A 12,086-nucleotide genomic window follows, 5' to 3' on the forward strand; every position below is an offset into this window, starting at 1 on the left:
ATCACTACACTATTACTCTAGTCTTGAACAATGTCATGTCACTACACTATTACTGTAGTCTTGAACAACGTCATCACTACACTATTACTCTAGTCTTGAACAATGTCATGTCACTACACTATTACTGTAGTCTTGAACAACGTCATCACTACACTATTACTCTAGTCTTGAACAATGTCATGTCACTACACTATTACTGTAGTCTTGAACAACGTCATCTCACTACACTATTACTCAAAAATTCCTCCCATCTGGATCATTAGTAACTCGTGGTTATGGTTTCCGTGTGTCAGCTATAGTAAACTTCTGATCTACTTCTAATAATTATCACTCTTATATATTTTACCCAGAAGGAAGTTCCAGCTTTTACTGTACTGTGAAGGAACTAAATTTGCAGACTTTATGAGGCAAGGTATTATTTCCCATGAAATAACTTGAGTATTCCTCTTCTAACGATTTCAATTATTGAAGACTTGAACATCATTTTCCGATGATGATGTCACTTGTATAGATGCTGTGTAATTGAAAATTGGATAATTTATTAACATTGCTAATTAACTTCATAATACGTACATCTTCTGGTGGGTTTCAAACTTTGAGAACGGCCGATTTTTTCTCAATAGAAGCCTTGCATAGAATTTTGGATTGTGTAATTTTCAGTTTGTCAGTTTTACTGAAAACTTAATTTCTATACAAATACTTTCTACACAATAACATTAGAATACATCTTGTGATGGGCTGTTATATGTCCTAGTGAGATGAAGATTTAACTTGATGTTGAACTCTGGTAAAGCCTATTTACCTGTGTTTGAAGAAATTGGGATACTTAAAATCCTGGTTTTCATTAGGTAATTTTTGAATGCTTCGTCCAGTTGGCTTCGAACCTTCAACCCCAAAAACTTAAGAATACATATTGTGAGCGGCTTCAAACTTAAGAAACAATATAAAATACAGAAACTCTCAACTAGACTAATCCAGGAGCTTAGTGGTATATGCTACAAGGTTTGTAGATGAATGGTTCAGAGAACCGACATGTTGATAAATTAGACACATGTGCAACTCTTGGGTATCTTTATTGAGGAAACGTTTCGCCACACAGTGGCTTCATCAGTCCATACAAAGGAGAATCTTGAAGAACAGGAGGAGAATGAGGTAATCAGTCCCTCAACCTTGAGTCGATGTGGTCAGTCCATCAATCTTGTATAGAATACGGCATACGTGCTGAGAAGGAGCTTATAAACCGTTGGCAGGAGAGGTGCAGAAGTCATAGGTCGTGTAACATTTGTTCAATGTTGAAGCAGCACGTATGCCGTATTCTATACAAGATTGATGGACTGACCACATCGACTCAAGGTTGAGGGACTGATTACCTCATTCTCCTCCTGTTCTTCAAGATTCTCCTTTGTATGGACTGATGAAGCCACTGTGTGGCGAAACGTTTCCTCAATAAAGATACCCAAGAGTTGCACATGTGTCTAATTTATCATGCTACAAGGTACCTACTTACTGCTGAGTAAACACAGGCAACATGTGCAAAAAATTGGTTTGTACGCTATGAATACAATCAAGCAGAGAGAGCTACATTACCTCTGTGTTAGAGGAAGAAGCAGTAGCGTAGTGCCACAGCAGTGCCAGCAGCCACACTGATGGTGACTGAGGCAGCAATGTCAGCACTGCATTATCACATCACTCTGCCACACTTGATTATATCACTCTGCGCTCTCCACACTTTATCTTCTATTTTACGTTTTTGCACTTTTGGGGAAAGTCATTTCTTTAATATTTTTTTTTTATGCGAGTAAATATATGTTTTTATCTACAAAATAACTATCACATTTTGTCCTTGAGTCAGTTCCCTAATGTTGAATGATCGGTGCCGTCTTAGGTATTGTTGATTGATTGGTGTCATCTTCGGAAATGTTGACTGATTGACTTTGTCAATGGTCTAAGTCGGACCGAAACGTCGTCGTAAGCTTCTCTCTTTTATGTGCGGATTATTTGTGTATCGTTCCAGTCACGGTATTGTGCCTTTTTTGTTATTTAGGTACTGTTGACTGACTGATGCTGTTGAGGGTAAGTCAAAGATTAAGTAGTGGGCTGGAGGGGGACTTATCTTGAAAGTCAGTTTTCGCCTACACAGCCATCCCTGCAGGGGATGTCTTGAGACGCTGTCGTAAGCAATCCCTCAAGGGCTGGAAATTAAAATATTATAAGTTTAATTACCCCTTAGGGGTGTTATGTCAGTATTTTCATTACTGAATACTGACTGGATCCATTAAATCCTATACTCACTTGTGTGGGCTGGATGGCCCTCGTTTCACCGGGTATTGGTACGTCAAATAAATATAAATGGATATCCACTGCGCAGCCGATCTACCCCTATTATGGATATTAGACGCACATTGGTATTTGTAGCTGACCCGTAGTTGCACCCGGTTATCCGTTTTCTTGATTGAAGAACAGTGTCTTTGAGAATGTCCACGTCTTCCACAGTCTAGGAATATGCACACTAGTGTGTGCATATTCCTAGACTGTGGAAGACTGTTCCACAAGGTTTGTTTTTCATGGTAACGTCATTAAAGAAGCTGAACACACTTCTTGGTAATAGGTTTAAAGTTACTGTGGAGATTGACTGAGGTACAGCAATACACAATTCACTTCCTTCGTTCGTTCTTAGTGTGAAGTGGTCTTTACTGTACCATTATATATTGCAATCCCAATACTCCACAGCACCGTACGCCGCCACTGCCCCAAGCTACAAAGAAAGAGCTCATCTAACGCATTTCCCCTCCATGTCAAACTTCCACTATAAAGCAATGCAGAATGCTTGATTCTTGTTGTCTTAAGCATAGACTACAATGTACATCAATAACATGGTAATAAAGTGGGTGCAGGACTTTCCTTAATTGTCCTGCTAAGGAAAGTGATTGATTGTCTCTTATTAAACTACACTACTTGCAACACTGGTCACTTGTAAAGAAGTCGTATGACCCGCAACTGGTATACGCTGCTTAAACATCTGTTGGTAATTACTTGATGTAGCAGTAAACAAGATGCTTGCCCCTTCGTAAACTTTCTTGGCCATGACACAACACTTTGACATTCCAGACAACACCTTGAGCATCTGGGTACAATGTCAATACTTTGCCCAGAGGTCACAATGTTCGATGTTGTTCAGTATCAATTAACACAATGTCACCTGGTTGAATGTTTTGTTGATTTACTGCCTCTGTCGCACCATAAAAGTGTTCACGTAGTGTAAGAAGATATTCCTTAAGCCACACATTAGACCAATGATCAATTACTTTATTTAACATTTTAAATTTATCACACAACACTGCCGCATCATTGTAATCTTCATCACTTTCTTCAGGATTATTTCTATAGACAGGGGCATCTTCCAATTTCCTTCCACATATTAGGTGAGAAGGTGTTAATACATCTGCATCAGGTGTATCACTCATGTACGAGAGAGGTCTATTATTTATACGATTCTCCACCTCCACTAACACTGCACGGAATTCTTCCAAATTAATTCTCTTCCGGTGTAGTACTTTACGGAGACACCTCTTCACTGTGTCTATCAGTCTTTCGTACAGTCCCCCCTGCCAAGGGGCTCTAGGAGCAATAAATTTCCAGGTGCACCCTTGTTGGGTTAACAGAGATTGAACATCGTTACTATTATTTAATTCTATCAAATGTTGAGCACCTGCTACAAAATTTGTGGCATTATCCAAAATCATTAATCTCGGACAGGATCTCCTAGCTGCAAATTCTCGAAACAGCTGTATAAACTGTTCTGCAGACAAGTCCTGTGCCACTTCTAAATGAACTGCCCTAGTAGCAGTACAAGTGAACAAGCATATATACACTTTCAGTGGAACACCATCTGAAGTACCTGTTAAAATGATTGGACCACTATAGTCTACACCTGTTACATCAAATGGTTTCACTAATTGTACACGCTCCTTTGACAATGGTGGAGGACCTGGGTACATATAGGATCTGGCATCCACACGGCGACATCTTGCACAAGATTTAATCACCCTTTTTACACTTTGCCGTCCTTGTGCAATCCAGAAAGTTTCCCTGATACAATTTAAGGTATCTTGTACCCCACCATGCATCACATTTTTATGGGCATTTAGAACAATTAAATTTGTTAGATGATGAATTTTGGGCAGTAAGATAGGGTGTTTAGCATAATCATCCAATTCAGCATTTTGTAACCTACCTCTGCACCTAATTACATTGTTCTCTAAATGCAGCCCCAATTTCTCTATTATGGAACCTTGAACAATTTTTCTTTCCATCATCAATTTAATCTCATTTTCATAGATTTCTTCTTGTATCCTCTGTATCCAATATTCAAGAGGATGTGAAAACTTATATGACATATTCATCATGTTTAGAAATTTAAACACCAACTTAGTTACATTGATTAGCTTTGGTAAAGAAGAATACCTATTTATATCAATGGCCAAGGAAGGACACGTGCGGTGTCTGGGTGTCTTTGTTGTGGGCGTTTCGCCATCCAGTGGCTGGCTGGATGGCGAAACGTCTATGATGAGGATGCCCGGGTGTTGCGCATGTGTCTTAATTTTATCTTGTCGGTATTATATACCATTCTTGTACTACTACTACTACTACCACCACCTTTTCCTGCCTATATATAGCCGTCCTGCTCCACTTCTGGTTAGTGTGACTTTGTAAATGGTCCAAGTCGGACCGAAACGTCGTCGTAAGCTTCTCTCTTTTATGTGCGAGTTATTTGTGTATCGTTCCAGTCACGGTATTGTGCCTTTTTTTATTATTTTTGTTATTGAAGGACAAACTATTGGAGCGGTGGTCACAGTAATTTCAACAGGAGCAATATACGCCTTTTGTACAGGCCAATTGGCTTTATTTACCAACCAGCTCAGTCCTTTAAACCATTTATACAGCATTTACAAATTTAGCATAAGGTAAACCTCGAGACAAGAAATCAGCTGGATTCTCCTCACCAGGTATATGATTAAATGTTAACATGTGCTGACCCAAACTATTATACTTCTCTTGCATCTGATTAATTTCTGCGACTCTGGTTAGTACGTACACAATTTTACTATTTTCATTACGAATCCATTGTAAGGATACCTCATTATCAGACCAAATTACAGTGTCGCTAATATTTATCTCCTGCAACTTATTTCTTACATAATTAGCTAATTTGACACCTACATAAATGGATGTTAATTCCAACTGAGGTAAGGCCTTAGACATAACAAGAGAAATAACACTATTACATTGAAGGTAAGCAACTGCTCCATATGCCAATTTTGAAGCATCACAAAAAATGTGGAGTACATTTTTCCCATTTGGATTGGCCACCTGGCGTGGGAACTCCAACATTGGAATTTTTACATAATCCCCAATTAATTCATCCCACCTGTTAATGAATTCCTCAGGTAGAGTTTCATCCCAAGCACATTTAAGCTTCCATGCTTCTTGTATTAATAATTTCCCTCTTACAGTAAGGGGTGACACTAAGCCTAGTGGATCAAAACATTTGGAAACTTCAGCAAGCAAGACTCTCTTAGTTAATTTATTGGGCATACTGTAATTATTAGGTTTTAACATTAACAAATCTCTCTCAGTATCCCAAGTTAATCCCAATACATTACTACATTTTGGCACTTCATCTCCAGAGTAATCTTTACTTATTTTGTCCTTTAATTTGGACAAATTACTATTTCATTCCCTCAGAGGCATATTTGCACTTTGCATTATTTTATTAGCCTCTCCATAAGTCATTAACAGTTCCTCTTCAGTTGACGTCACACCCAGGAAATTGTCCACATAAAATTGTTTGCTCATTACTTTACTCAATGGACTTCCCGTACGTTTAAGGTGTGCATTTATCGTCGCTTAAAGTAGGAACAGACTGGATGTAGCACCAAATAATACACTCCAAAAGCGAAAGGTTTTCAAAGGGCTAAGTGGGCCATTAGGATTCTCAAGCCATAAGAAGCGGGTACAATCCTGGTCAGCCTCTTGTAAACCCACTCTTAGGAAAGCTTTACTTATGTCAGCCGTAAAGGTATAATTCTTCACCCTGAAATTTAATAAGATATCTCCTAATTTTTCCGTCAACGACGGACCTGTCATCAAACAGTCATTTAAACTAGGTACATTTTTGTTACTCCTGGCACTACAATTAAACACAATCCTCAGAGGAGTGGTCTTAGAATCCTTCTTCACTCCGTGATGTGGCAAATAGTGAACATAAATTTTGGCTTGCTCAGGAGGTACCTTATTAATTAATTGTTCAGTAATTATATCATTATAAGCAGTTAACAATTCTGGTGTCTTACTCAGTTCGCGGAGCTGAGCCTTTAACTGTCCGTATGCCATTCTGTAATTATTGGGCAATTCTGGATGGTTCAGTCTCCACGGAAGTCGTACCCAGAATTGTCCAGATTTAAATTTTGCATCTCTCAGGTATTGTTCCTGAGCAAAAGAATCGTCTGGACTTTCTTCATTTACATTTATTCCAATGCTGTCTAATTCCCACAATTTATGTACTGGCTCAACACCATCCTCTATGGAAGAATTATATTGGGGTACGATTTCATGAGTAAGACACACAGTTATGGTATTTATAGTTTCCTCTAGTCATGTATTATTATTACGAGGAATCCTACCATACATTACATGGCCTCCTGCAGTCTTCAAAAGGGTGGCACCACATTTCTTTACCATACCCTTTACAAAGGAGGCATAATAGTCACTACCTATCAAAATATTTATTGGGCCTACAGAATCATTTACACCAGAAGGTGGTAAATTTACATTATGTGAAAGTCTTTCTGTAGCTTTACTAAGCCCTACTGTAGATATTTTATCTGGAAGTCTATCTACAATTACTGCATTAACACGTTTTTTTCTCATTGCCCAACCTGACAGTTACATTAACAGTGTCATACAATTGAGCCCTTTTATCTGAGAGAAAACCAGATAATTTTAGAATTGTAGGATCTCCCATCTGTACTTTCATCCCATTAAGACATTAACATTTTATGAAAGTACGCTGGGATCCCTGGTCTAATAATGCAGTTACATTTTTTGATTTATGCCTTTTATCATCAATTTTTACCTGTAGCACAGGTAAGGATACTTCAGCAAAACCATCATTATTAACATTAGCAGCAATTTTTACATTAGCCACTGTTGTGTCAGGATTGTCAACTTTATCATTATCAACATTATCATACAGACCTTTACACATGACTATATGGTGTCTTCCTTTGTGACATTGATAACAGTTATTTTATTTGGCATGACAATCCTTTACATTGTGATTACCTAGACATCTGATACATCTGCCAAGTTCCTCCAATCTATCAACTTTATGATTCCATGAATTGTATGCATTGCATTTCTTAGAAAAATGAGTACCCTTGCAGGAAAGACAATCTCTCTTTTCTTTGACTGGTTTCTTATTAACTGGGCTACTCTTAGGAGGGTCTTATTCTTCTTACCTTGTGGAGCATCATTATTTCTGATTCTTGCTACTTCATATGCACCTGTGGAACTATTTTTAGGAAATGAATTTTGATTATTACCTGTGGGATAATTTTTCCCTTTGTGAAACTTGACAGATACCTCAGAGTTATTATGTGTTGCATTTTTAAAATGAGTTGGTTGGCTGGTCTGCAACTGAACAATTAATTCTTGTAGACCTCGTCTTATTTCCTCCAGACCAAAATAACGTTTGTGATACTTGTTCGAGATTCATTCAAGTGTTTTATAGTTTAATTTATTCTGTACAATGGCACTCAATAACCAGTCTGATTCCTTCAGATTATATTTATTACTTAAAGTTTTGAGAATGCTCTCCAGTTTAACTCTAAACTGCTGTAAACCTTTGTAAGTGTGATCTGGAGATTTTAAATTAACAATGATATTCACTAGACCCAACCTACTTTGTTCTATATTACCATAAGTGACCTTCAACAAGTCAACTGCTTCCTTGTAAGAATCATGTACATTGGAAAAAGGCTTGTATGAGTATGTGAGCATCTCTTCTTATCTGTCCTTTGAGGTAAAATAATTTAGTTACACATGCTAGGTTACTCTTATCATGCACAGCTGCTTTAAAAATTGACCAAAACTCCTCCCAATTTTCTCCAGGATTAAATACAGGTAAACATAATTCTGGGAGTTTTGGCAAAGACATCTTATTTGTTGGAGCAGATTGATTAACTGCCTGGTTTACACATTTTAATTTATTCAAGGCCTGACTTTTACAAGAAAGAATCTTTTCCTCTAATTCATAATACTGGTTAATCACAGTTTACTAACAAATCTCCTTCATATTTGTTATAATATAATTTGTATAAATCATATCTATTCCCTAAAGCATCTAAATACAATTTTAAATCATCGGTATTCACAGTTTCTTGATTCAATACTTCCAAACACTTACTGTATGCTTTTGTTACATGACCTTTTCTAGCCTGCAATGATGATTTTTTTGCTCTTTATTCCATGTGTTTGCCTTCTACATTAATTTCCTCATTTTCACCCATGATGCAATGTATTAAATTCAACTTAATTAATAACACTGATTATGTACTTAATTATGCACTTCATAAAGGTAAATATTACAACTTACCTTTGAATAAATATTAACTACTTGAGCTTAGCAATTACATGTAAGAAAATTATAATATAAATTTTAAATATGCATTAATAATGTTAGCTACACCTGAGCTTAGCAATGACACATGTAAGGAAATTATAATATAAATTTTAAATGCATTCATATGAATCTTACCCAGACTTGGCTTATCCTTGCCAGACTTGGCTTAGCAAAATTAATATTATACACACTAATATAAATCCTAGCCAGGTTTTGGCTTAGCAAAATTAAACTTGGCTTAGCAAAATTAATATTATACACACTAATATAAATCCTAGCCAGGTTTCGGCTTAGCAAAATTAATATTATTCAAATACACTAATATAAATCTTTGCCAGGCTTGGCTTACCAAAATTAATATTATACAAATGCACTAATTATAAATCTTTGCCAGAATTTGGCTTAGCAAAATTAATATTATACACACTAATATAAATCCTAGCCAGGTTTTGCCTTAGCAAAATTAATATTATAATAATTATAATCCACTACACATTAAGTAAATCTGTGGACCTAACATCCACCTCCTTCTGTCATTTCACATATAATTATTAAGTAATTAATTCACTAATTAAGGACTTCACTAATTACATCCAGTTTGATCAGGGACCAACGGGCAACTAAATGTGGAAAATTACATTTACCTGGATGAATCTCATTAGATACATACATGTAAATGGTAACAAAGATAATTATTATTTATCAAAGTTACAGAGACAAGTAGGAATTTTTAGGACATCTAGGTCGCAAAAAATGTCCCCCTTCGATACCTACCATCTATCTCTCCACGAATTGCTCTAGACCTATATTAATTGCAAATAAAATGTACATACACACCAGGAATTCTGGTAAAATTTAATATAAATTTGTGGACTGTATATTAAAATTAACAAATGATTACATATACACATTTATACAACAGAAGGAGAATTTATAATCATAACACTCACCAATTTGTCTGGAGATTACTGTGTGTCATGTACAGAACTCCCCTCTAACTAAATTTATGATGATAATACTGGCCAGAATTGCAAACATAATTTAGATAGCTTATCTGAGGTTCCTGGAGCTGTCCTGTCCATCTGTTTAATGCTCAAGTTATGCAGGACTGCACATCCAACAATTTCGGCTCCTATTTGAGAGGTTTTAAGCCCAATGTAACCCCTAGAGCGACGAAAATTAAGCACATTACATTAGAGTGCTTGTTACACATTCAGAAAACAATGGCGTCTCTCCCTGCTCGTCAGCGCAGGTGCAGAGCTTCACTGTCGATTTTCTTATTTAAAATGCACTCAACAGAACAATAGTAACGTATTAATCAGGTTTATTTACACAGCATAAATTTTGGGGAATTATTTCCCACACCATCTTAGGTAATGTTGACTGACTGATGTTATCTTAGGTACTGTTGACTGACTGATGTTATCTTAGGTACTGTTGACTGACTGATGTTATCTTAGGTAATGTTGACTGACTGATGTTATCTTAGGTACTGTTGACTGACTGATGTTATCTTAGGTACTGTTGACTGACTGATGTTATCTTAGGTACTGTTGACTGACTGATGTTATCTTAGGTACTGTTGACTGACTGATGTTATCTTAGGTATTGTTGACTGACTGATGTTATCTTAGGTACTGTTGACTGACTGATGTTATCATAGGTAATGTTGACTGACTGATGTTATCATAGGTAATGTTGACTGACTGATGTTATCATAGGTAATGTTGACTGACTGATGTTATCATAGGTAATGTTGACTGACTGATGTTATCTTAGGTATTGTTGACTGACTGATGTTATCTTAGGTACTGTTGACTGACTGATGTTATCTTAGGTAATGTTGACTGACTGATGTTATCTTAGGTATTGTTGACTGACTGATGTTATCTTAGGTAATGTTGACTGACTGATGTTATCTTAGGTAATGTTGACTGACTGATGTTATCTTAGGTATTGTTGACTGACTGATGTTATCTTAGGTAATGTTGACTGACTGATGTTATCATAGGTAATGTTGACTGACTGATGTTATCATAGGTAATGTTGACTGACTGATGTTATCTTAGGTATTGTTGACTGACTGATGCCATCTTAGGGCAACAAGGTATGTTAGAATTTTATGGAAGCCACATCTTTATGTGATACATAAGTGCATGATAGAGTGTTCATCATGGTAACACAGAGTGTTCATCATGGTAACATAGTGTTCATCATGGTAACATAGAGTGTTCATGGTAACATAGTGTTCTTCATGGTAACGTAGTGTTCATCATGGTAACATAGTATTCATCATGGTAACCTAAGAGTGTTCATCATGGTAGCATACAGTGTTCATCATGGTAACATAGAGTGTTCATCATGGTAACATAGTGTTCATCATGGTAACATAGTATTCATCATGGTAACATAGGAGTGTTCATCATGGTAACATACAGTGTTCATCATGGTAACATAGAGTGTTCATCATGGTAACATAGTGTTCATCATGGTAACATAGTGTTCATCATGGTAACATAGTATTCATCATGGTAACATAAGAGTGTTCATCATGATAGCATACAGTGTTCATCATGGTAACATAGAGTGTTCACCATGGTAACATAGAGTGTTCATCATGGTAACGTAGAGTGTTCATCATGGTAACATAGAGTGTTCATCATGGTAACATAGAGTGTTCATCATGGTAACATAGAGTGTTCATCATGGTAACATAGAGTGTTCTTCATGGTAACATAGAGTGTTCATCATGGTAACATAGAGTGTACATCATGGTAACATAAAGTGTTCATCATGGTAACATAGAGTGTTCATCATGGTAACAAAGAGTGCTCATCATGGTAACATAGAGTGTTCATCATGGTAACATAGAGTGTTCATCACGGTAACATAGAGTGTTCATCATGGTAACATAGTGTTCATCATGGTAACATAGAGTGTTCTTCATGGTAACACAAAGTGTTCATCATAGTAACATAAAGTGTTCATCATGGTAACACAGAGTGTTCATCATGGTAACATAGAGTGTTCATCATGGTAACATAGTGTTCATCATGATAACATAGAGTGCTCATCATGGTAACATAGTGTTCTTCATGGTAACCTAGAGTGTTCATCATGGTAACACAGAGTGTTCATCATGGTAACATAGAGTGTTCATCATGGTAACATAGAGTGTTCATCATGGTAGCATACAGTGTTCATCATGGTAACTTACAGTGTTCATCATGGTAACATAGAGTGTTCATCATGGTAACCTAGAGTGTTCATCATGGTAACATACAGTGTTCATCATGGTAACATAGAGTGTTCATCATGGTAACATAGAGTGTTCATCATGGTAGCATACAGTGTTCATCATGGTAGCATACAGTGTTCATCATGGTAACATAGTTTCAGTACA

General features: G+C 36.6%; 2 protein-coding genes across 2 annotated transcripts in view; both read right to left on the reverse strand.

The window, feature by feature from the left end:
* LOC128701481 (sialin) overlaps positions 1 to 1,661 on the reverse strand; it is a 185,207-nt gene extending 183,546 nt beyond the window's left edge. The window contains exon 1 of the mRNA XM_053795175.2: positions 1,588 to 1,661. The gene's annotated coding sequence lies outside the window, so the exon portion shown is untranslated. The remainder of the gene's footprint in view (positions 1 to 1,587) is intronic.
* The window catches only part of LOC128701484 (methyltransferase-like protein 25B), a gene marked incomplete at its 5' end in the record, with an annotated part of 360,140 nt that overhangs the window by 254,489 nt on the left and 93,565 nt on the right, over positions 1 to 12,086 (reverse strand).

The sequence above is a fragment of the Cherax quadricarinatus genome, chromosome 78 (genome assembly GCF_038502225.1).
Source record: "Cherax quadricarinatus isolate ZL_2023a chromosome 78, ASM3850222v1, whole genome shotgun sequence".
Classification (NCBI taxonomy): Eukaryota; Metazoa; Arthropoda; class Malacostraca; order Decapoda; family Parastacidae; genus Cherax; species Cherax quadricarinatus.